At 37.2% G+C, this 27,798-nt stretch overlaps 1 protein-coding gene across 14 annotated transcripts in view; it reads right to left on the bottom strand.

Annotated features, from left to right (window-relative positions):
- foxp2 (forkhead box P2) overlaps positions 1–27,798 on the bottom strand; it is a 739,530-nt gene that overhangs the window by 343,990 nt on the left and 367,742 nt on the right. Inside the window, exon 1 of one of the 14 annotated variants that reach the window (XM_073059490.1) lies at positions 23,058–23,081. The exons of the other annotated variants lie outside the window; for them this stretch is intronic. The gene's annotated coding sequence lies outside the window, so the exon portion shown is untranslated. Of the gene's footprint in view, positions 1–23,057; positions 23,082–27,798 lie in introns of those variants that run through there. 14 annotated transcript variants of the gene reach the window in all.

The raw sequence follows: 27,798 nt of genomic DNA, 5'->3' as shown, positions 1-27,798 counted from the left end.
TATGACTTGTTAAAGAGCCCCACAGTTTATGCTTGCCATATATCCTCTATAGACGGAGACAACGTGCTGGATGAAGCAGTCAGTGACAAGTTTTCCCACCCATGCCAACATAAAGTCTCTGAACAGCAGTCGATACAATGGAAGGTGATCGCCAAATCCAGGTCGATAAATGGGGTAACACTCTGAGAACCTCTTTAATAGGAAATAATGAATAATGGAAAAGGAAGTAAAATCCACTTATAGGACTGTGCAAAAGTCTTAGGCATTTTTTAAAAATCAGTAATGTGATGATGCTTTCAAAAATAATGAAATGAACAATTGCTAAATATCAAAAAATTAGAATAAAGAGCAGTAACCAGTAAAAATCTAAACCAAATCAATATTTGGTGTGACCACCCTTTGCCTTTAAAACTGCATTGATTCCCTCAGGTATACTGTTGTACTGTTTTATAAGAAAATCAGCTGGTGGGCTTATTTCAAACAACTTGGAGAAGTTGCCACAGTTCTTCTGCAGACTTTGACTGTTTTGCTTGCTTCTGTCTCTCTGGGTAATCCCAGACAGCCTCATTGATGTTGAGATCAGAGCTCTTAGTAGAGGCCATATCATCTGAAACCAAATATAAAAATCTAGGGTGACTAAAACTGTTGCACAGTACTGTATATTACAGTAACTGCTCTATACTACTCAGATTAACCTTACAAGTGAAAAATATCAAGTTTATTTGTACAACTGCATTTACACGCTTCTATAGAAACACGTACAAGCAAGGATCCAACCCGTTTTGCTTGTTCTTATAGTGATATCAAATCCTGAAAGCAAATAAACAAACAAAAAAATCAACTCTTCCATAAATTGAATTTGGAGAAAGCAATGATAAAAGTCTAGGCAGAATAAATTATGGTAGCTTGTAACAGGCAAGGAGATAGACAGTTTTGTTTATCCATGATGTTGGTACACATGACTACAGTAGCAGATCACCGAATGCTGGTTTCATTCCCAGGCAAGAATTTCTATGTTCTTTTGCTGGATACTCAAGCCAACAACAGATAACTGACCAAGAAACTACTCGCACTGACACTATCTGCTATTAATGCATCAACTAGAATATATTGGCTCAAACATATAACCATATAACAATTACAGCACGGAAACAGGCCATCTCGGCCCTTCTAGTCCGTGCTGAATACTTACTCTCACCTAGTCCCACTGACCTGCACTTAGCCCATAACCCTCCATTCCTTTCCTGTCCATATACCTATCCAATTTTACTTTAAATGACAATACCGAACCTGCCTCCACCACTTCTACTGGAAGCTCGTTCAACACAGCTACCACTCTCTGAGTAAAGAAATTTCCCCTTGTGTTACCCTTAAACTTTTGCCCCCTAACTCTCAACTCATGTCCTCTTGTTTGAATCTTCCCTACTCTCAATGGAAAAAGCCTATCCATGTCAACTCTATCTATCCCCCTCAACATTTTAAATACCTCTATCAAGTCCCCCCTCAACCTTGTACGCTCCAAAGAATAAAGACCTAACTTGTTCAGCCTTTCTCTGTAACTTAGGTGCTGAAACCCAGGTAACATTCTAGTAAATCTTCTCTGTACTCTCTCACAGACACACAGACTTTGTTAAGTTATTGTTTTCTCCTGAAAGCAGAAGATTAATTTATCTAATTTGGAGATGGAACAGAACAGATATTACAAATTTACAGTGCAATATAAAGTGCTTCGCTTTCATATGAGGAGATTGAGACATGCAAGGCACCCCACCCCCATTCTAACAATTTTCTACAGAAGCACCATTGAGAGTGTCTTGTCTGGCTGCTTCGTTGTAAGGCATCGGACCATAAGACCCGACAGAGGATAGTAAAAGCTGTTGAGAGGATCACCAGTGTCTCCCTTCCCCCATTTGTGACATTTACTGGAAGCACTGCAGACGAAAGGCCCGGAGCATTGTTGAGGATCCCTACCACCCATCCCATAATATTTTTCACCCACTACCATGAGGAAGGAGGTACAGAAACATCAAGTCTAGGACTGCCAGACTAGGTAACAGCTTCTTCCCTCAGGCTGTGAGACTAATGAATACCCTGCCACCACCGAGGTCTCATCACTAGGACAGCAAGCTGTTTACTGCTTACTGTACAGTTTTCTGTTTACAGTTTACCTGTACTGTGCACTTCACATGTATTTTGAATTATATTTTATTAACTTGAACTTAAACTTGCAATGAGATCCCAAAATCATTTTCTGACATGGTATCACACATTTTGCACATAAAACAAAAGGAAATGTATACTGACCTCTTTAATGGTAAAAGAATATAAAGTATCAGCAATAATGAAAACCGGGATAAAAACAATTATCTTAACAATTAAGAATATAGAAAACTTGTGTATTTATTCTTAGAAAATATTTGTTCTTATATAATCTGAAGTTCTATCCACTGGTGGATGTCTTTTTATGGCACGATGCAAAGGAGGTACAGGAGCATCAGGATTTGGACTGCCAGACTGGGTAACAGCTTCTTCCCCCAGGCTGTGAGACTAATGAATACCCTGCCACTACCAAGGTCTCATCACTAGGACAGCAAGCTGTTTACTGTTTTCTGTACTGTTTACTGTTTACCTGCGCTGTGCACGTCACATGCATTTTGAATTATATTTTATGAACTTCTGGTAATACTTTGTTTGATGTGCTGTGTGTGATATATCTATTGCAGGTGCACCGTGGTCTAGAGGAACGTTGTTTCATTTGGTTGTATCTATGTACAGACCACGGATTAGTTTTGTTATTTACTGTGCAAGAAAATGATCCCAAGTTCCAAGTTTCCACAAATTACTTTCTTTTCCATGCTTTCATGCAACGAATGGAGATCTATCTCTCACATGGAGGGATGGAAACAGAACTTTTCCATGAAAAAATTTATTTTGATTTGTTTATGAAAGATAACAGCTTTCTTATTTAGTTAATGTTACATCGAGAGATGGAAGTAAATGACTGTACTGAAAGGATGTATGGCAATTTGCTTTTAACTCTACTTCCAACACTTTTTCTATTATTAGCAATAGTATATCACCATTTTGACAATAATAAAAATTTTGCAGACAACACTGATATTTGAAACAAATATCCGCATGCTTTGTATGACAAGAAGGAGTTCCTACAATACAAAAAAATCATATTGAGAACCAATGAAGGTTATCTGATTCATACAGTTTGTTAATTACAAATAAAAATTTTCAGATAATGGCCACTGATTTCAAAAATGTGTTTAAATTGAAATTTCGATCAGCCATTGATTCAGTCTTTGCACAACATGCAATGCAATAGAAAACTTTTGAGCTGCTCGCTATGAAATACCAAGAGTATATTTATAAATGCAATCTAACCTTCCTTGCCTTTTTGAAAACTATATTGATTTTGGGCAACATACAAAGTGGTAGAATTACAGTGATTCAAATAAGTACCCTTGAACCTGCATAGAATTTTAGACATTGTTGAACTTAGAAGTCAATTTCCTTAAAAGACATGTGAAATTTAAGTCTACATTTATCCCTGTTGTTGTGTCAACTGTTGATCAGTAGGTAACATTCAAAGGAGGTTGTAGGTTCAAGCCTGACTCTGAAGAGAAATAAAATCTAGGCTGACACTCCAATGAAAAACCAAAGCTAAACTTGTCTGCTCAGTATAGGAGATCTAAAGGAAGGTGAGGATTCCAAAAAATCAAACACTAATGTAGGTTTTGTTCTTTCTCACTAAGCCAATACCAAGGATATTATTTATGTAAAGCAGTACAGAAGTAATGCTAAGTGCAAAAGCAACTTCTAAACTTCTCTATATCTGTTGGATTAACAGCTCTGTTGAACTTGCACAACAATTCACCTCATCTAGGAACTAATAACGGGCAATGCTAAGAATATGAAAGACGTGCCAAAAGTGAGAGAATGGCTCAGGGGACCGCTGTCTATTAGAAGCAGATACTTCCTCATTATGCCGCTGCTTCATGGGACTGTCTCCCAAAATAACTTAAAACATAAGTGATTCTGCAGATGCTGGAAACCTTGAGCAACACACACAAAATGCTGGAGGAACTCAGCAAGTCAGGTAGCATCTATGGAGGGGAATAAGCAGTCAGGCCAAGACACTGCATCAGCTCTGATAAAGAGTCTCAGCCTGAAATGCTATTGTTTATTTCTTTCTAGCTACCCTCAAGCACCCATAAAATACCTTATCAATCATGTCTCTTCAATTGTAATTTCATTCTCTTATTAAGCCGGAACTAGTGAGGCTCTTTGATGTAGGGAAAGAAAAGTAACAAGATGGTAGCCTATTGACAGCGAAGGTGTCAAAGGGTTATGGGGAGAAAGCAGGAGCATGAAGCTGTGAGGGAAAATAAATCAGCTATAATCAAATAGTGGAATAGACTTGATGGGTTGAATGGTCTAATTCTGCTCCTATATCTTATCATCTATAGTGTTTGCTGATATTAATGCACTGGCCTGTGTATTGTGAGACATGAGATTTCACCATGTCTTACCATAGTAAAATTCCCGACAAGTTTAAATGCAATATGCGACGGATTAAGACAAGGAATGCTTCTGAAGGTGGTCTAACAAACCATGTCAGTAATACTTTTCCATTTACAATAGTACTTTTTAAACTTGCTGAAGTTTCTATAACTGGTCTGAGGCAACATTGATGTTACACTGCAGCTGTCAAACAAACAGATTTTCCCTTTTAAATGTTCTATTGTAATTGTCCCATTTGCAATGTTAGTGTGCCATGGACCCCAAAGAAGTCCCTGGTTTGATTGCCACTGAGCTGAGTTAATTGTTTAGAGATTCTGTTCCTAACTTTTAGCCATCATTTTCAAGCAGATTAAGTTAAAAAAGGATTAGGCTGAGTGAGCTTGGCCTCATTTTGTCAACCAAATACACACTTGAAAAGTTTGGGGTTATGCATTAACAAACACCACTGAATCATACTTTTCACCAATAAACCTAAAGTAAAGACTACATCATGATCTGTGGTGAGGCAGAGTATTAAATGATAAAAGAAGGAAAAACATCTATTCTCTCCATTATTGAAATGAACATCTTAAAATCTGAAGTCAGAAGGAGTACTTTTCAAGATTAAATTGCAGTTAAATGACAATTAGGGTATTGTTTTGTGTAATTATACAATGTGCTGACGTGGTAATTATACAGAAGTGGTCCATAGCAGGGGAGATTGACTCATCTGTATAACTCATCTCCGTCTACCTTAGGCCACAAACTTATCAATCACCCCATGCTGTGGAACACTTTCTGGAGGTCCAAGATGCAGACTGCTACAAAGAAGGGATCCGTATGCTCCACGACCACTAGACTAAGTGTGTAAACGTTGGAGGGGACTATGTTGAAAAATAAATGTGCTAAAATTGACTCCTTCTACCTTAGGCCACGAACTTATCAATCACCCCTCGTATTCCACACGATTCCTCCATCACGTCGATCCTTTTTATGGCATTGTTTCATAATACTAATCACCGACACAATACTCCTAAATATCTCTTGAATTGTTACTCCAGGGTCTCAAGTACCCAGAACTAGAGCAGCTTGCTGTAAACTGCATTTTGTTGTGTTTTCTGTGACAATCACAATGTGAATGCAAAGCCTGGCCACTGAGAAAAAGTTACATTTTATAAAATAGACAATGTCAGTGAGCATATGATTCCACATTGTGAAGGAGGAAAGAAGAGGGTCACCCTTATAAAAGAGGCTCTTATTTTCTTCAGTGATGAAAAACGTTACTGCAGGGAACATTTCACAAGGACATCTAAACAAAACAATAAACTTGTTTTGACACTACTCCATATTTCTAAGCTGTAGTCTGTTTCCTTAGTTTATCAAGAACAAGATTATCATTGCACTCTCCTATCCCACTCCAAGCAGCATGATGCAAAATTTCTGGCAAAAAGGTTTCACTTCAGACATGTCATTCAGGTCTGTCATAACTATGTAAAATTTCAGGATTTCTGCACAAATAGGGTCCCGAAGTGAAGTACAGGTCATTCATAAACTACAACAGTGTTCCATTCCTGCGAACTGTTTGCAACCCAACTAGTATTCATATCCGGAATGCAGTCAAGAGCCGAGTTCCCACACAGCAGAAGATGCCTGAAGCCTTGCAGTTGCTGGCAAATCGATACTGGCTGATTCCTAAGTGCCCATCCATCTGTAAAGGCTATACCTAAGTTGGCCAATTGTAAACTGAGGAGCACCTATACAAATTTCTGCAAGCTTCCGGCACTTAAATAAACACATTTATTTGAGTGGAGGGAACAAGATAATTATGTATTTTGCAATTTAAATGATTACGTTTTAATTGCCTTAATTTCGACTGTTTTCAAGAGTTTTTATTTTTCATTGTTCTATCCCAATTTTAATAGTATGCTTAATTTTGATAGCACTTAAATGTTTAAGAATATCTGCCAACATATTTACAAATTTTCAAGCTGTTTACAGTTGGTTTACTCGGGTAAGTCTCAACCAGCTTTCAGAGCTTTTCAGTGAAATTGCTGATGCAGTTATCAGGCTTCATCATCTCGGTGTAAAATCAATTTGATCTTCTGCATTTACCCCGTTTGGGGAAACTGTAGTGACAGTGAAAGAGAGAATGGGAGAAAGACAGAACAAGACAGTGAGTAACAAGAGGCAAGCGAGTGGAATTACTGAAGCCTGCGCTGCCCTAAGCTTCACACATCACCTTGAAATGAGGTTCTCCGTGGGCATTCATCCCAAATGAACTCACAACAGGTTACAAAGGGTCTTCTGGTGAGAGGCAGAAAGTATCTAATTTCTTGCCAACGAGGGTATAAAGGGTTACAAATTACTTCATGTAGCATTCTCTATTTCAGTGTTAGGTGATTGCAAACTTACTTATTATGGAACGAAACGTGTTAGTAACCAGTTCTGCATTTTGCATCATTTGTAAATTCAATCTGGCGCTCCCTGTTGGGAATTGTTCTTGTGCATTTGTCACAAATTCTACGTTGGACACATGTGAGATTATGGTACCCAAGCCAGGCCACTAGATCAGCATCCTGAGCTCAGCTTTCATCCCTCACTGTTGCCTGACTAACACCTCTAAACATCATCCACTGTCCAATAATCCATTTGGGTAATCATGGGGAAGTGGGGTGGGGGACGGGCATTAATTATTTATTTAGAATAGGCCCTTCGAGTTACGCCACCCAGCAACCCCAATTTAATCCTAGCCTAATCTCAGGACAATTTACCTACTAATTAAACTACCTCTTTAGACTGTGGGAGGAAACTGGAGCACTTGGAGGATCTCAGAGAGAATGTACAAACTCCTTACAGACAGCGGTGGGAAATGAACCCGGGTTGCTGGTACTGCCAAGCATTGTGCTAACCACTATGCCACTGTGGCAACCTGAAGTTTGCACAAATATCTTAGTACTTTCTGTTGCTGGTATTTCCAGCACTGCAGCATGGATCTGGGAGACCTACTACAAATGTAAAACACTTGCCTTCATCCTCTGTAATATCCATGAACACTTCAAATAAATGCAAAAATGTCAATCTCCAATCATCTGCCTCTGCTCCCATAATCCTCTGTTACTGCTTTCTACATCCCACCATGATCTTCTCATACCACCACCATGGCTTCCATCATTCTGACCAACACACCCCAAACTCTTGAGATCCAATCTTCCATTTAAAAAGTATTGAGCCAATCCCTTCCATGCACCACCATCAGTCCTTTATGCCCCCAACCAAACACACGAAGACTGATGTTTCCTGTATCACTCCAGCTTGCTATTCCAGGGTTCTGGTGTTCTAGACGTGATAGATCAGGAGGGATGGCATTACTAGTAAGGAAAAATGTCACGTCAGTTCTCTGTCAGGACAGACTGGAGGGTTTGTCTAGTGAGGATTTATATGGAGAACTGTGGAATAAGGAAGGTAGGACTGTTAATAGGGTTATATTATAGGCCACTCAACAGTCTGTGGGATTTAGAGCAGCAAATTTGTTTAGAGATTGCAGGCTGTTGCAAGAAAATTAAGGCTGTTATAGTAGGCGATTCTAACTTTCTACATACTGACTGGGACTCCCTTAGCATAAAAGGGCTGAGTGGGAAAGAGGTTGTCAAATGTGTTCAGGAAAATTTCCTTAATCAGTACACAGATGCCCCAACCAGAGAGAGTGTGATACTAGATCTCCTATTAGGGAATAAAGCCGGGCAGGTAACCGAAGTTTGTATAGGGGGACAGTTTGCACCTAGTGATCATAATGCTATTAATTTCAAGGTAATTATAGAAAAGGGTAGGTCTGGTGCTCAGGTTGAGATTACAAATTGGAGAAAGGCCACGTTTGATGGTATCAGAAAGGACCTAGCAAGTGTATATTGGGACAGGTTACTGCCTGGCAAAGGTGTACTTGGTAAATGGGAGGCCTTCAAAAGTTCAATTTTGAGAGTACAGAGTTTGTATGTTCCTGCCAGAATAAAAGGCAAGGCTAACAGGTTTAGCGAACCTTGGTTTTCAAGAAATACTGAGGCCCTGGTTAAGAAACAGAAAGTGATGCATGACAGGGTTTGGCAGTCAGGAACAAATAAGGTACTTGAATATAAAAAAACGTAAGAGACCACTTAAGAAGCAAGAGGGCTAGAAGAAGACACCAGGTTGCTCTAGCAGACAAGTGAAGAAACACCCTAAGGGCTTCTACAGATATATTAAGTGCAAAACGTTAGCAAGAGACAAAATTGGTCCGATAGAAGATCAAAGTGGTAATCGATGCATGCAGCCAAAAGAGAGAGAGAGAAAAAGATCTTAAATGGATTTATTTATTTTTTTTTTATCTGTATTTACTCAGGAGATGAAAATTTTGTCTACGGATGCGAGGCAATGCAGCAGCAAGGTCATGGACCCTAGACAGATTATAAAGGAGGAGATGTTTGCTGTTTTGAGGCAAATTAGGGTGGATAAATCCACAGAGTTTGACAAGGTGTTCCCTCGGACCCTGTGGAATGCTAGTGCAGAAATTGCAGGAGCCCTAGCAGAAATATTTGAAACATCCTTAACCACAGGTGAGGTGTTGGAAAGCTAGTGTCATTCTGTTGTTAAAGAAAGGCTTTAAGAATAAGCTAGGAAATTAGAGGTCAGTGATCCTGACATCAGTAGTAGGAAAGTTATTGGAAGGTATTCTAAAGGACCAGATATATAAATATTTGGATAGACAGGGACTGATTAGGATAGTCAACATAGTTTTGTGCATGGTAAGGCATGTCTTTCAAGTTTTTTGAGGAAGTTACCAGGAAAATTGATGAAGGCAAGGCAGTGGAAGTTGTCTACAAAGACTTCAGCAAGGCCTTTGACAAGGGTCCGCATGGGAGGTTGGTCAAGAAGATTCAGTGACTTGGCATTCAAGATGAGGTAGTAAATAGGATTAAACATTGGCTTTTAGAGTGGTTGTAGATGGCTGTCTCACTGACTGGAGGCCTGTGACTAGTGGTGTGCCGCAGGAAGTAGTGCTGGGTCCGTTGTTGCTTGTCATCTATATCAACAATCTGGATGATAATGTGATAAACTGGATCAACAAATCTGCGGACGACACCAAATTAGGGATGCAGTAGACAACAAGGAAGACTATTCAAGTTTGCAACAGGGCCTAGACCAACTGGAAAAGTGGGCTGAAAAGAGTAGACAATTGTGAGATGTTGCACTTTAGAAGGACCAAACAGGGTAGGTCTTACACGGTGAGTTGTAGGGCACTGAGAAGTGTGGTAGAACAGAGGGATCTGGGAATACTGATCCACAATTCCTTGAAAGTGGTGTCGCAGGTAGAGAGGGTTGTAAGAAATGCTTTTGGCACATTGGTTTTCATAAACCAATGAAATGTACTCATAAACTGAGTACAGGAGTTAGGATGTTATATTGAAATTGCATAGGACATTGTTGAGGCTTAAATTGGAGTTTTGTGTCCAGTTTTGGTCACCTACCTACAGGAAAGATGTAAAGAAATCTGAAAGAGTGCAGGAAAAATTTACAAGGATATTGCTAGTACATGAGGACCTGAGTTATAAGGAAAGATTCAATAGGTTAGGACTTCATTTTCTAGAATGTACACAATTGAGGGGAGATTTGAGAGAGGTATTCAAAATTATGTGGGATATAAATAGGGTAAATGCAAGCAGGCTTTTTCCACTGAGATTGGGTGGGCCTAAAACTAGAGGCCATGCATTAAGGGTGAAAGGTGAAATATTTAAGGGGAACATGAAGGGGAACTTCCTCACTCAGAGGGTGGTTAGAGTGTAGTATGAGCTGCCATCGCAAGTGATGGATGTGCACTTGATTTCAACTTTTAAGAGAAATTTGGTTAGGTAGATGGATGGGAGGGGTATGGAGGGCTATGGTCCAGGTGCAGATTGATGGGAGAAGGCAGATTATTGGTTCAGCATAGACAAGATGGACCGAAGAGCCTGCTCCTGTGTTGTTGTGATCTATGACTCCATGACCAATGCCAGTTAATTTCTGATCCAAGGTGTTCCACATTGGAATATTCACAAACGTGAGACACTAGAATCACTAGGCAACATTGTTTTAAATTATGTATAAATACTTATATGCCTTCAAAATATATGGAAAATATTGATTTTTACAAATGATTACAGGAAGGTGTTAGGAAGCAACATTATTTACACAATATAAAACACTCCAAAAGATTTAAACAATAAAATACAAATTTCAAAACCACTATTGAACAAAATGCACCTTTAAACTAGATCCATAATAATGAGTTATGACTCTTGAACTAATTAGAAAGAAAAGTTTAAACATAAATAAGGCTACTTTGCAAAAAACTAACATACTTAGATCTCTTTAGTACGGTAAATTTATCCACATCATTAACATGAAAAAGCCAATTCATTATATATTATCTGAAATTGCATCTCTTCAGCAAGGTTTTAATTGTAGTATTGCACTATTTTTCATTTTACAAAGTGTTATCTGATAAATACTTGTGTAAGAGGGAAAGTATAATGTTCCACTTTCTAGCTCCTGAGCATCCATTCGAGAAAACATAGAGCAATTAATTCCTTACCCAATGTGGTCAGCTCTACAAGGATCAGTTTTACTGTCTAACTATAACACAACCTAAATGTCTTATATTGTTATAGGCAGAATCCAAACTCAAAATATGCAAAGGATTTTCCAAAAATGCTACTCCAAAAATACATTCAAAAGGTATTACATTTAGGCTTTGATTCACTTAGCCAGAAATCAACTCATGGGATTTAACAGAAGGTTTCTATAAATTAAAAGAAAACTAAGGCAGCTACTGGAAAATAACAATACACTTCGATACACAAACTATTAACAATAGGAAAATTAATGCAAATTGAATATGCAGTCGTACAGACAAAACCAGAAGCAGAAATAAACTAAACATTTTGGGGAATTCAAGAATCAAATACATTTGGATTTTTTAGTACTGTAAGATGATCTACATAATTCACTTGAAAAAGCCAATTTATTATATATCCCATAATATTTTGCATGGCTTATTTTCTTCTCTTAAAATCAAACACATTAGTTGTAAATACTTCGAAGTGATAGAATATTTGCTATAATGGAAGTACACCGAAAAGGATAATTGAATGCACAGAAATAGTAAACTTTCAATTTAACAAGAATACTTAACTGATTCACTTACATAATAAGATGTGCTGGATTACTTAAATAAAGAAAGAACAAACTAGTGTGCTAAATCATTTTAATTGACATCCTGTGATCAATTGTCAGTGTTTGATTTCCCTGTGTTTGCACTTGTAAGAACGATACTTCCAATGCAGGATTTGATAGCAGTCTGGTGGCATTTTAGTGATCTGCCTTCATGCTTTGAATGTGAATTGTAAACTGGAATATAATATTTTCAAAATTGAAATATACATATTTTATGTGGTTTTCTTACCAATTTGTTTCTGTAAAGAAAAGATGTATAATTAGAAGCTTTAAAGAACTATTGCTATCATAAACGGCTTCAAGTGCTGTGTGATTTTCATTTTTATTTGTATTGTTGCAAACATGAAAAACAAAACACATGAGCACAAATATCTAATTATTTATAATATTGTATTATTTTGCATGACGTTTAGCAGAGGAGTAGAATTTCTGTGTAGTTTAACAATCAGTACAAAGACTTGCCATAAGCGATCATGGAAACTCAAGCACATAATTCTCATCCTTCTCACCAATCCTTCCAAACATATCAATTTATCAGCTCCAGCACCATACCAAAGGCCCATCCAAGATATGGAAACCGGCGGGGGATAAAGCCTGATAAAGAGAGAAAGGGGGAAAAAAGCAAAAACTGAAAGCAAAGATTTGAAAAAAGTGCAGAAAGAAAGGACTAGGGCTGAGATAAATTAACATGATGGATGGGAGCAGAGATGACAGGAGGAATTGAATCTTTGAACGCTGAATACCCATTGAGAAAGAAAATACTTTATTGGAAGAACAATTTAAGTATCTCTCACACTATACTAGCCTAATATCATGGAAGGCAAAGCACATCAGTTCGAGAATTAAACCAAAAGTATAAAAATCCTAAAATAATGATATTAGAAGGCAGAGATCCTGATAAAGACTACCTAAGTATTGATGGTAACAAGTAATTCTGAACTTAAAAGGAATTTGTGAATTGGATGTTACACTCAGAATTCTGAATCCTATATAGAAAAATGTGGAAATGGAATTGATGCACCTTCCTAACATCCAGTGGAAATACCAGGTTTTACCAGGTTACAGTGAGTACAGGCCAAATTGATCATAGTTCCTCTCCTCTGTCTTAAAGACTACAATTAACACTTTATCATGCTACGGTAATGGCTATCAACATACATCAAATGTACTTCATTGGTGAAAAACATTTGGCATATCCTGAGGAAGCTGAATAAACTTTTGCTTCAGTTTAAAAATGCGCAACATATGTACAGCCAATACAGTATATACAGACAAACATTTGGGAGACCAGTGGTATGGATCTACTGGGCTGCTACAAGACTGCTGGTATCATCTGACACATGGAATCTTGGTTCAAAGCCTCGTTTCTGACCTGAAAACTGGTTGTGTTATGAACAGTTCACAAGAACAGAACTGTGCCACAACCTGGGAAGGACCTGTGTTGGATATCAGAGGACAACTCCTGGTTCAATAGATGTGAATACCAGAACTGACATCAAGCAAGCTTTTAAATGTGGTGCCAACCTGTCCAAACCGCAGCACAGGACTAGGTTTATGATATACAGCAAATACACATGTGATGCAATCGTTAAAAGGTTCCATAACCAATAGATATGACCAAAGTTATGTAACAACATTAATCACCTTCAAATAATCTGTGCTACACTGCAAAGACTACAACCCTTAGGTCATTCTCTAGAGAGAAAACATGATCATCAATCTGACCCCTAGCCTAAATGGTTTCTCAAAACTAACAGGTGTTAAAGAATATCCCTGCTGAGTTTTCCAACACTGCCAGGTTTTCTCTGTCTCTCACCTCTCTCAAGAATTTGCAATGAGATTACCTTGATATGTGAGGGGTGAAATTTTGTGGCAGTTATACCCTGCCTGAACAGGCTTCGAGCACCAGAAGATCTGCTTCTGCTCTCCTTCATATGTGCATCCCAAGACATTTCAGTTGCAAAGAAACATTTATTAACTCACCAAAATGCTTGTCTCAGCAAGGACCTGGACCCATTGCAATTTGCCTGTCACCAGGTCAATGGCAGATGCAACCTTAATGGCTCTTCAGACACACAAACTCCTATGTCAGGATGCTGTTCATCGACTATAGCTCAGCATTTAATGCCATTATTCCCACAATCCTGATTGAGAAGTTACAGGACCTGGGTCTCTGTACCTCCCTCTGCAATTGGATCCTCGACTTCCTAACCAGAAGCCTGAAGGCACATGCCTCAGTAATTCAGGAACAGTTTCTTCCCGTCTGCCATCCAATTCCTAAATGGGCATTGAACCCATGAACATTACCTCACCTTTTAAATATATATTATTTCTATTTTTGCACGATTTTTAATCTATTCAATGTACGCATACTGTAATTGATTTACTTATTATTATTATTATTATTATTTTATTATTTCTTACTTCTATATTATGTATTGCATTGAACTGCTGCTGCTAAGTTAACAAATTTCATGCCACATGCTGGTGATAATAAACCTGATTCTGATACTAAACTGTGCTGTAGGGTTGTGAATAATCAATAGAGATGAGGAGATTCAACTCTAGTCAATAAGAAACTTCAAATACAGCATTAAATGGTGAAGCTGGAGCTGTTCTCGAGGAACAGACTTTGAGAGGATGTTTGATAGAGGTGTACAAGACTATGTTGGCTCCGCCTGATTAAGCAGAGAGCAACTGTTCCCATCATAAAATGGTTCAAGGACCAAGGATGATGAGGTTCTGAGGGTCTAATGAAGTGTACAAACATTTTTTTTCCCGAAGTAGTTATGATGTAGAAATTACTGTTTGTTTCCTGTCTGTACAGGAAATGGAAGCCATCAACCAGTGTTTTCAAAAGGGAATTGAATAGGCAATTCAGAAAAATCAATTGGTGTGGGGAAAGACACATAATCGTAATGAGACCGACAAGATTACTCTATTAAGAGCTGGCAAAAACTGAGTGCTTCTTAAACCTGAGAAAGTGGAAAATGTTGATTTTCAAGGGTCATTTAACTCTGTCGATTGCATGACATGTTTGCTGTATGTCACAAATCCTAGTCCTGGCCTGTGATTTGGCCAGGTTAGCATCACACTTGGAGATATGCTTGGGGTGTGGGGTGTGCCCAACTACATATTGAATGGGGTTGATACCCAACTCTGAACTTGTACAGGCCCTCCCCAGATCATGACTGGGCTCCATTCAGGAGTTGATCATAACTTGAAAATCAAGGGTGTTGTTTTTTGTAATCATGTAAGTGAAGGTTAACATGCAGCTGCAGCAGGCTGTTAGTTAAGTTATAAACTGGACTTCACTGCAAAAGCATTTGAGTACACAAGTAAAGATTAAGTAAGACCTTGGTGATCAACAAGTGGATTTTTGTGTATATATAGTTGTTGTTGAAGTGTAGCAGAGATTTGCTAGACTGGTTCCAGAGATGGCACAACTGTCATATGAGAGATTGAATAGGTTTCCAACCTCAAGGGTTTAAAAGAATGATTGAAGACCTCATTGAAACATAGCCAATGAAGTCTTAAAAAGCTTAACGGTGTAGATATGAGAAGGATATTTGTCCTGACTGAGGAGTTTAGTATTAAGGAGCACCTTCTCAAATTTCGGGGTTTGGATGTTTAGGACTGAAATTAAAGAAAAAAAATAACCCTTCACTCAAGAGGATGGTGAATCTTTAAAACTTTCTACTCCATATCTGTCATTAATTGCATTCAAAACTGAGATTGATAGGCATTAAGAGGTATGGAATAGGACAGGAAAGTATTGCTGAGAAGTGAAAAATCAACTATAATCTTACTGAATGGCAGAGCAAGAAAAAATTGCCTAATGGCCTCCTCCAACTCCTATTTCATATGTTTGTTTGTTCTGAATGACCTCTCTCTGTTCTTTACCATTTCTATAGTTTTATCAACAAGTTCACATTTTTTTTCGTAAACAAATATAGGCCTTGCCTGTCTCAGGAAGTGAGCCTAAATGAAAATATATCCAATGGTGATCATATAGCAATTGATAACATTGCTGTACGCTGTTAACGTTTCAGCTTTTGGCTTAGGCTTTTTGCAGCCTTTAACTGGGAATGTCATGTGTTGATATCCTCTCCCAGAACTTGAGTATTATCTTTATCAATATCCCACTGAAGTACAAGATGAGTACAGTGTCAGAGGTGCCATATTCCAGGTAAAATATGAAAATGAGGCCCTGATATCCAATTCAAATGGATGAAAAAGGCTTCAAAGCATAATTTGAACATGATTGGGGGAAGGGTTTCCCTGGAGCTGCACAGTCCCTTTTTGCCAACATTGCTTTATTGTTAGGCATCTTGTTACTGTCTGTTGATCGTGGTATTATGCAATCTGTCAGACATCTTTCCAAAATTGTGTAAATATCCAATTTTCAACAGTACAAAGTAAATGTATTCATATGATTGTAAAGTCAGTTATATATGCAAGTTCTTTTAATCTTAAAGTTACAATAAAATATGTTACATTAAATATGTTACAATACATTCCAAGTTACAATACTGTAATTATTGAAGAAATTCTCTAACAATTGAACAAAGAAGTGAATGATCGTAGATACAAGGTTGCAGCCAAAATTAGCACGCTGTTTGTTTTCAATTAGCATCACAGAAAGTTAGTAACATTTGATACAATTTAATTTTTTTTGACATTTCTCCAAACTTGAATAAATCAGAATAAATTAAATACTGTATGTTAAACCCATTTTGAAAATAGGTTAAACCTATAAAAATGGTTCATTTTTAGTAATGTTAAAATAATGGTGTGTTCTTCTTGTCTTTGAAGTTTCTAAAATTACATTAGCATAAGAACCAACATTACCAACAATCACCCTCTGACCACTGATACTTTTTAACAGCTTCAGTTTAATTGAGCAACAGCAACCCTTCATTATTCAAATTTGGTTTTGCAAACAGCAGTTTCTTCTTATCATCCAGTTTATATGCTCACAACAGGAGGACTGACTTCTTCTCCAGATCAAGAAAACATAATGATAAGTAATCTGTTTCCATTCAAACTGCATCAGATAAAACTAAATTAGCAAGCTTTCCATTACACGGGCAGTTATTTCTGATAACAGATGGAACATGAAAACTAGCACATTAATTCAGTGCAACATGTATTTATAGCAAATAAGAAGCTCAGAACACCAAAACATCTATTATCACATTTCATCCATTCATTCAGAACACCTGATGACTAATTTTGCTCCATCTTCAAACGTATCTATTAGCCTTCCAACAACCAAGTTGGAACTAGGTTTCTTTGAATTCTAGGAACATATAGAGAATCAATCCTGATATTGAAGGTTCAGATCTAACTCAGCCCTTCAGGTTAGACTCAACAGTATGATACCTGAATCAAATGAATGCAATTAATATGGTTTGAGCCATGCATCCAGAGCAGACAAGAAGGGGAGAGGGACATTCCACATGCCCCTTTAGCTCTGCAGAGCCTTTTCTGTGCCTCATCATTCATCCTACAAAAAAATTACAGTCAAATTTTTTAATAACTAAGTGAGAGGTACAAGAGCTTGTATGGTCTTCATGCAGAGCATCAGGGTAAAGGAGCATGATTTGTTTTTGCAAGAAGGTTGTAAATTGCTCACTTTTTCCTAATGAATATTAAGCACTATAAGTCTCCTAAAACTCTGATACTCCAGATATTTCTCAAAGAAAAAACTTCAATTTTTTTTTCAAAAAATTTCAAGAAATAATGTTTTAGAGTTCTCTTTTTATAGAGAACATTGCTTTCTGCATCTCAATATGAATGCAGAGGCATGTGGCAGATTTTAAGAACATTTGAATACATGTTTGCAAAGCTTGAAATAAATACACACCACTAACACTGGGAAATACATCTTAGTTTCTGCTATAGCGGGTGGTTAGAAGAAAAATTGGTACGCCCAGGACACTTTTAATTTTAGATCGATCTATATTGTATATTACTTAATTTCCCTTAATACAGTTATAAATGTTATAAAATATTCTGGCAGCACTTTCCTTTCAATAGTGCTAGAAGAACTTCATATGAAATGAAAATTTTGTTACTTGTATTTTAGCGTTTTGAATTGAAAGCAACAATTCCACTTCTGCATTTATATTTTAACACACTAGATTATCTCAAAATATGTTTGTCAACTAAATAAATGCTCTCGTATGAACATCTAACAATAAAAAAAGGATTTAGTTCATGTATGTGAAAGTAATTCTTTCCCTTTACCTTTGAAGTAGTATTTTGCCATAACATTGGAAAGAAACAAGCTTTCCACTGGCTTTACATGACCTAATAGCATACTCAATATCTTATACTTGGAAGATCAAAAGAGAAATTGAATCTGCACTTTCTTGATTGATCTGTCCTTGCTTGACAATAGTGTCTTTCCTGAGATTTCTAATTTCCTCATTGAACTTTCAAGGCAAGTATTTATAATAATGCAAAGTCTACATGCCTGGCTATAGTTTAGTGATTGCACCTTCCTTTCTTGAGCCAGTAGGCCATACAATCAACTAACAAGTCCATGATACCGGTGCATACATTTTTTTCAGTGCAGTGCTTACTGTTGGAAGTGATATTTTCTCCAAGGTATCATGAGCTCAAGACTCCATCAGCATTCAGGAGAAATTTAAGATCAAAAAGAATTACACTGAAGAGGAGGAGTTATCCCCAGTATCAAGAGCAACACTATCCCTCAGTAAGAATCCCTACAACAAGTTTGTTGGTTATCATATATCCATTTATATAGGAACTTGCTGTGAATAAAGTTAATACAATATTTTCAAAGTTACAGGTTACTATGCTTCTAATGCATCTCCTTAGCTATGAAGCGTATTGTGGTGCCCTTAATGTGTATAACAGCTGCAATGTAAAAACAAGCCCTTGTTCTTTTTTGGTTTAATCACTCCTTCTCAATAATTTCTGCATTCTCACCAGGAGTTCTTCCCAAGTTCTATTTCGAAACCTTTAATTCATGCCATCCCCTACATATCACCCGGAGAATGATTTCACATGTTCTGTGACAGCCTGTTTTTACAAAGGTGATATGGAGAGCACACCAGCATTCCATACAAATGAACATCTGAATCGTGGATTGAGGTGTGTGTGTGTGCATGTGCGCGCGCACTACACTATGCACATATATATACACATATATACAAGCGCGGACACTATACACATGTCCAGGGTCTTCACTGTATTTTGCAGTAGATGCACAGAATAAATCTGAATGTAAACTGCACACTTTATGAAACATTCTTCAATTCACCAATTTTCTCTCATGTTTCATATTTATGGGTACTAAATTGAGTGGTGTCATCTAAGCTAATTTCCATGTCCAAGCCAGGAAGGAGAAAACTAGAATATAAATTACATTTAAATCATGTACAGAGAGCAAAATAAAGATTATAAATAAACTACAAATGGGATTCAAGTAGAGAGATAAAGAAACAAAAAAGAAAGTAAAAGTATTTGAATTTTTCAAAATCTGCAATATTAATTTTCTGCAACATTAATTTTCTTCAGAGAAGATGAGTCTTCGTACTTGTAAAATTAATCTTTCAGGGTCAGAGAAGTTGTTCAGAGGTAATTACTACCTATTAGATAGTTAAAACTTACTTGCCTAGAAATTCATTGTCCATTGGTAGCACTAAACATGCTATGTGGGAGCATCAATATGTTCTATTCTACCTCTGAAATTCATTCTATTAACTTCAATAAGTGAATCTAAAGACAGAATACAATTCACAGACATGATCATATGGTGTGCTTAACACCATCATAAAAAATGGAATTTCTAGATAAATTAGTCCTCAATGTACAAGCCCTACCATATACAAAATTCTTAATGAGAAATATAGGTTAGATACCTCAAGTTTATGCCATTACAGTGATTCCAGCAATGGATACATTTTCAGCAGCTCTAACACTGGATGCTGCAGAGGAGCATACTTCTGACAGAAACTTTCAGTTCCCTTGTTTTACCTCACATACTCAGTTCTGAGAAATTGCTGGTATCTTATCCTGCATAAAAGTCAAGTGCTGATGGCATTATCACACCAAAACATGCTTAGTTTCTTAGTCACAAACAACAGAAAATCTGCAAATGCTGGAAATCTGGGCAACACACACGAAATGCCGGAGGAACTCAGCAGGTCAGGCAGCATCCATGGAAAAAAGCACAGTCGGCATTTCGGGCTGAAACCCTTCGTCAGGACTGGAGAGAGAAAAAAAGCCTTGTCCTGCGTTCAGTCCTGCCCAAGGGTTTTGGCCAACTGTGCTTTTTCCCTTAGATGTTGCTTGGGCTGCTGAGTTCCTCCAACATTTTATGTGTGGTACTCATTAGTTCTTAGTGCTTTTTTAAATTATAAATGTAGAGTGCTTAAAAAAAATAAAAGAAAGCAACTAAAAAAACTAAGGAGAGAAGAGATGAAATGTGAAAGTTAACTACCCAATAATATAAAAGAGGATACAAAAGATTTTTCAGATATATAAAGAGGAAAGGAGTGGTGAGAGTGGATGTTTGACCATTAGAAAATGATGCTGGAGAGGTAGTAAAGGGAAGCAAAGAAATAATAGATGAATTTAATAAGTGTTTCATGTCAGTCTTTACTGTGGCAGACACTAGCAGTATGCCAGAAATTCAAGAATATCAAGGCACATAAGTGGTTATAGTTGCTATTGTTAAGGAGAAGGTGCTTGGGAAGCTGAAAGGACTGAAGGTAGATAAGTCACCTGAACCAGATAGAATACACCGTAGTGTTCTGAAAGAGGTAGCTGAAGAGATTGTGCAGACATTACTAGTGATCTTTCAAGAAGCATAAGATTCTGGAATAGTTCCAGAGAACTGGAAAGTTGCAAATGTTACTCTACTCTTTAAGAAAGGGGGGGGGGGGCAAAAGACAGGAAATTATAGGCCAGTTAGCCAGACTTCAGAGGTTGGTAAGAAGTTATAGTCTATTGTTAAGGATGATATTTCAGGCTACTTGAAGGCACACAATAAAAATGGCCAAAGTCAGCATCGTTTCCTTAAGGTATAATCTTGCACAACAAATCTTTTGGAATTTTTTTGAGGGAGTAACAGGTAGGATAGACAAAGGAGAATCAGTAGATATTGTGTATTTGGATTTTCGGAAGGCCTATGACAAGGTGCCACACATGAGCCTGCTAACAAGAGCCCATGCTATGATCGGAAAGATACTAGCACAGACTGAAGATTAGCTGACTGGCAGAAGGCAACTAGTGGGAATAAAGGGGGCTTTTTCTGGTTGGCTGCCAGTGACCAATGGCATTCCAAAGTGGTGCTCTGGTGTTGGGACCTCTACTTTTCATTGATGGCTTTGTGGCCAAGTTTGAGGATGATAGAAAGAGAGAAGAAGGAGCAAGTAGTGTTGACGGGAGCAGGGAATCTGTAGGACTTGCACAGATTAGGATATGGGCAAAGAGATGGGAAATGGAGTACAGTTTAGTAAAGTGTAAAGTCATACACTCTGGCAGATGGAATAAAAGTGTAGACTACTTTCTAAAGGGAAAGTGAATTCAGAAATCGGAGGTGCAAGGGTCTTGGGTGTCCTAGTGCAGGACCCCTTAAGGTTAACCTGCAGGTCGGGTTGGTAATAAGGAAGGCAAATACAGTTTTAACATTCATTTTCAGAGAGCTAGAATTATAACTGCAAGGACGTAATGCTGAGGCTTTATAAGGCCTTGGTCAGACCACACTTGGGACTACCGTGAGCAGTTTTGGGCCCCTTATCTAAGAGAGGATGTGTAGGCATTGGTGAAGGTCCGGAGGGGGCTCACAAGAATACCACCAGGAATGAAAGGGTTAATGCGTGAAAAGACAGTTCTGGGACAGTGCTCACTGAAGTTTAGAAGAATGAGGGGGGAATCTCATTTAAACCTACCGAATATTGAAAGGCTTGGATAGAGCGGACATGGAGAGCCTGGGACCTGAGGGTGCAACCTCAAAATGGAAGGACATCACTTCAGAACAAAGATGAGGAGGAATTACATTAGCCAGTGGGTGGTGAATCTGTGGAACTCGTTGTGGAGGCCAAGTCATTGGGTATATACAAATCAGAGATGGATATGTTCTTACTTAGTAAGGGTATCAAAGGTTATGGAGAAAAGGCAGGAGAACGGGGTTAAGAAGAAAAATAAACCAGCCATGATCAAATGGTGGTAAAAACTTGATAGGCCGAATGGCCTTATTATGCGCTTATGTCTGATGGTCTTATGGAAATAGCATACTCTTATGCTTCACAGCAGTACTGCTATTACAGCTAGTGGACTGGGCAGAACCAATAAAACTTAAATAGAATAGACATGTGAATCTCAGTTAAATTCTGGATATGAAATCAACAGTTGTCCAATTAACAACCCTACCATGCTGCAATTATATCCAAAGGACAGAAACTGTTTTTTTTTAATTCGCATATTCCCCACAACTACTTCCAACAATGAAAAACATCAGCCAGTGTTACACATCAGGTCCAGTAAACCATTGTTAAGATTGTCAAATTACTCAGAATTACCTTCCAAGGTTAACATCACTAACAAATGAAGTTGCATTTTTGAATTGTAATGACACGGTGCTGCTGTACTTATGCATTTACTCTGCCAGTACCTTCTGCAATGCTGTCTCACTCTGAGTCGCTTGCCTCTGCTGCCCCTCTTTCATAATTATGCAGAAAAGGAGAATGCCCATTGGCAAGGACATCACAACAGATCAGTTCTTCTAAACACATTGGGGGAGGGGTTCCAAAAAAATCATGTTCACTGAGGCTGATAGTGTTTCTGTTGAGTATAAATGCAGACCTTCATAAATGAAAAATAAAACTGTAAAGAATACGACTGCTAAGCTGCAAGTGTCTCAGTTATGTAAACATTGATGCACGGCATGACTTTATGCCAACACATTATTCGGGTAAATTGAGTTGGTCAATTGCAAGGGATGGGGCTGTGTAAATGTGCAGCAGTGCTTTTGATAAACACATCATGTATTAAAAACAATTGAGGAAATTCATGCGTCTTAATGTTTTGGTTTAAAGCTGATATAAAGCATTTATGCCTAAAGTACAACAGAGAAATGATATTAGACCCACCAAATACACGGTCACAGGCAATTCCAGGTCAGATTAAATTGAACTGTGCTCTAGTTTTAGAACATATACTTTATGAATTTCATTTAATCTTCATTTTAGGTATCTAAAATTTTAAACATTGCAGAATATTTTAGACCATAAACAACCAAAAACATGCCCTAGTATGAAGCTTACCTTCCAACTACACAATTAGTCAAAGGCTGGACTTAAAATTGTATTTCATAGCATCTATTTAAAATAGTTATTATTCATTGATTGCATCCCAGTCTTATACATCTGAAGTTCATGCTCCCTCTCCTACTCCTTGTAGACTGTCACAAGGGTAGCTACTTGTTCTGTATCCATGCAAAGTAAAATTATACTGCTGTCAATGAAGCTCGTAAAGATTTCTCTACATAGATAAAATCACAAAAAAAGACTCTAACCTTGCTCCCTTTTATTTTTCCCCACACTATTTGTTAGCTCAGACAAGCAGCGGAGGCAAATATGCAGAAACATTTGCAGATGCATTCAAGGGTTCTCATCAATGATTGTTAATGGAATACATTCTACTCAATGTATTTTCTAGAGAAATAAGAAAACTTCCCCTCCAGAAAAAGCACAGGAATTTGTCCCATTTGAGTTTGTTTGAGTGAATCATGATATTTCGTGTCAAGGCATTATTTTTAATTTGTATGCTAAAAAAATGCAAGAAAAATAATAAAGCACTCAGACTTCTTCAGAATAGTACTGTCTCTTCAACCAAACACACCTTCCCCTCTCCTCCATTTCACAGGCACCATTCCTTTTTTTTTGACTCTCTCATCCACTCTTCTATTTCCACCAACCATCCGCTGACTTATTGCACCTTCCCTGGCAACTGTAGGCAATGCAATACTTGCTCTAAAATCACTCCCCTTCCATCATCCAGGAAGTCAACGTCTTTACAGCTGAAGCAGCCATTCACTTGGACTTCTTCCTATCTAGTGAACTGCATTCAGTGATCAAATGTCGTCTCCTCCACAATGGGGAAACTAAATGGAGATGGGGTGATCACTTTGCAGTGCACCTGTGTTCAGTCCACACGGATGACCCTGTGGTTCCAGTTGCCTGCCACTTTAATTCCTCATGGCATGCCTCGTCTAACTGGTCTGTGGCCTCCTGTATGGTCAAACTGAAGTCCAACGCAAGCTTAAGTATCAGCAACTTATGTTGTGTCTGGGAATGTTAAATCAATTCTGAGCCCTACAACTTTAGTTAGCTTGATTTCTCAGTTTGACCTAACCCTTTGACTGCCTTGTTTGGTATTGTTGGAGAAAAAGACATAACTTTGGAGACATCTTATTTTCATATATTGGCTTTTACTTATCTTATAGCTAGGAGGGCAGTGTTGCTTAAATGGAAGGATGTTGTTCTGCCTACTCACGTTCAATGGTTACGTGATGTTAGGTCACGCTTAAATTTAGAGAAGATCCGTTGTTCAATTTCTGATTCTAACCAAGACTTTCAAACATTGTGGTGAACATTTTTGAACTACTTTCAAAACCTTTGATTTGGTGTTAAAGTACAGATGTTGGCTAATGTTGGATTGGGGATTACCAAACATTATGTGGTTTTTTCTTGTGTGGTCTGTTTTGTGATTTTTCGTGATATCATTCCGGAGAACGTTGTCTCATTTTTTAACTGCATTGTATTTGTGGTTTTTAAATGACAATAAACTGAATCTGATCTCATCTGATCTGATATGATAACATAAATCACTATGTGATAAGGATTTTTTTCCATCCTTTTTTCTTTACCAAACAGCTTCGACTTTAGTAGTGGATTTAGATTCTTTTTTCATAATAAAATTATTACAATTTAATTAATGTACGTGTTTGATGATGAATATAGGGTACTGCGATTGCAAGTGTGATTTAAATATAATGTATTCAATACTATTCTATCTATTTTTTGATTCATAATATATATCCTCATGTACTTTGTATTCTTCTATGTGAAAATTAATAAAAACATTGAAAAAGATTTCTCAGTTTGTATCTGCCATTCGTCTACTAATATTAGTTCAGCTTTTTTTTTTCTTTCCTTTATTTTTACTTCCATTTTTTCTCTCTGGAATTGGTGGGCATTGTTGGAGCAGACTCTACCCCTCCGACAACATCATGGATTACTTCTGTCTCTTTCTTAGCTCTGATGAACAGTTTCCTAACTGAAACATTAACTCTGTATCTGTTCCCACAGATTCAGCCTGACCTGCTGAGTATTTACAGATTGCCCTGTTTCTTCAGACTTCCAGTATCAGCAGTTATTTTTTTTTAATTTTCAGAAATTACTTTAATATTTCAGCTTTGTTTAACAAATTGGTTCCTGATTAGTAAAGTTGCAAGTAAAATGGTTTAAATTAAAAGAAAAAATTTGTTCTTTCTAATGAAACTGTTTGTGAGCTTGCTTGTAGCATGTTCGACAATGCCATCTATTCCTTTGCAATTTAAAGTCATGAGAGGCCACTTCGTTTACATAGTCCAGGCAAGTACGAGGGCTACTTCAGCAAAGGGTTCATACAATCAGGAAATTTTAGTGCCCGAGGTCAAGAAACAACTTCTTGATCCTTCATAGCACAGAAGGTGAAACTGTTAAAACTATTTTTTTTAATTGAAGCTATTTCAGTTTTAGGCCATATATTTGGTGGGCCACATACTCTCTTCAGTGAAAGCCAGAACACCTCATTCCTAATAAAAAAGTGGATTCATGTTCAGCCTTAGTAGTGTGACTTCTGACTTATGTAATCCCCATCCCTGTACACATTTGTATTGTAAGCAGAACTAGCACCCCTTTAAAATGCAACTGGCATTACTAGAAATGGATGGTGAAATCATTACTAGGGTTGCTGAATGATGAAGCACAAATGTCCATGCCGGACTTCTGAAGTAACAATCCAAGTAGTTCCACTCTTTCCTTTTGCAATAGCCCTCTAAATTCCACCCCTCCCTCCACCCCAACATCCCCCATATCATATTTGAAAATTACAATTCTCTCTACTTCCTCCACGCTTTCAAGCAGTGCGCTCTTGATCATAATGTATTTTAGCTCATTGCGCCTCTTTCTGATATTTATGGACACACATCATCAGACCTCTTGTCTTGCCAAATGCTACCTTTCTCTCCTTTTGGACATCTGACCATTCTGCTTTGCCACATCCTTCCTAAGAAACTGAAAGCACAAATTTTTGTTAAATATAAATGCCATGAATCCACACTTTTCACCCCTCTATGTCTCCTTCAAATCTGTATTACTCTCCCTACTGTTTGATCTATTTCCAAGTTTAATCTAATTGACAATTTTTTGAAATTGTGCCCTGTATACCAGATCTAGTGCATTAACGTTTATTAAAAAGTACAGCGATCCTAATACTGATCCTGAAGACACCACTTCATATTTCTCTCTGGAAATAACTGTTCTTCCAGTATTGTTATTTCTTTTGTCATTTAGCCAGTTTGTATCCATGCAGCCTATGTCCCATTCATTCCATGATCTTCAAGTATAGCAAAATCCATATTTGAGCCTTGAGTGAAATTTCAGTCAACAACACAGATATGCTGATTTTAAAAACAGCAGCCTAGATCAGCATTTGGTGGAACTGCTAGAGTTTACATAAATTCAGGTAAGCTAATAATGTGCAAGACTTTAAACCTGATTACTTTCAATTCTTTCCTATCTTAGAAGGAAGGGAATTTCATTCACAATTGTACTAATAATGAAATACTTAACAATTATAGAGATATGGTCTTTATTATACTTGGGATTTATTTAACGTGTAACTTTGTCACTTACGACTCCCACAGACCTTTCACACTTTTGCAATATAACCTGAAGTTTATCAATCCTCATCAAGTCACCTCTATTTACACAATGTGACCTTTACTTCAATCAGTTAATGTTTAACTTTTAGGATTTCCCCCCCGAAAAACTGCCTTTTTGCTGCAACGCTGAACCATGCAATGCATCAAATGTTTTCCGACTTTTAGGTTTTGAATGTTTTTTTTCATTATATGTGATTACTCCATTCTCAATTCAGTGAAGCATTGTTAATGTTCTTTTTAAATATAGATCCCTTCATGTTAATGGTTTATAGATTATGAAATGATATGAATGCTATTTCATATTTGAGATACAAATCCCTAATCAGTTTTTATTTAAAAATTGTAGTAACCTATGCTCTGTGCTTCAGTTCTTGCCAGCGGTTCAGATTGGAGGTCAGTAATATTCATAAACATACATTTCAAATTTAGCTGCAAAAATATCAGTCAGAGTGGTTACATTAGCAGCGCTATTGTGGAATATGCAAATATATCCTAAACTGTAATCTACAGAACAATTCACAGACAAAGGAAGTATTGCACTTTTACAGTATGAAGTGGAGGATTCTAAAGACTACAGTGCATACCAAATAAGTAAAAATACAATTAATGTAAAATGATTTCTGTAGATGTGTAATGCAAGAAACATAATTTTGAAAATTATTGTTTACTTAATTCATATTTCCATGAATTATATTTTATCTGATCTTCTATGAACTCTCCAACTTGCAAATAGCTGTTTTTAAATGCAGCAACAAATCAACTGACTGTCTAATGTAATAAGACTGGCCTTTAATATTCCACTTTGCATGCAATTTTGTAACAATAATATTTACAGGTTGTACTTTTTAAAAAATATACATTTAATATTATTTCAAACTTATTTTTAATGTTAACCTACATTTTTTTAAAAGTACAACGTAATTATTATTGTCACAAAATTGCAAAATAATAGTTAACAAATTAACTAAATAATAGTTCTTTTACACATCTAGCCTGAAGTTGTTAGATCAATAATTTGCTTTCCGATAAATCATGTACTTTTCGCCTTTTTCTTATTACTTATTTCTTTTGAGTTT

This window comes from Hemitrygon akajei, chromosome 10 (assembly GCF_048418815.1).
Source record: "Hemitrygon akajei chromosome 10, sHemAka1.3, whole genome shotgun sequence".
Classification (NCBI taxonomy): Eukaryota; Metazoa; Chordata; class Chondrichthyes; order Myliobatiformes; family Dasyatidae; genus Hemitrygon; species Hemitrygon akajei.
Note: the sequence above shows the minus strand (reverse complement) of the source record. Positions and strands in the feature narration are given on the sequence as shown.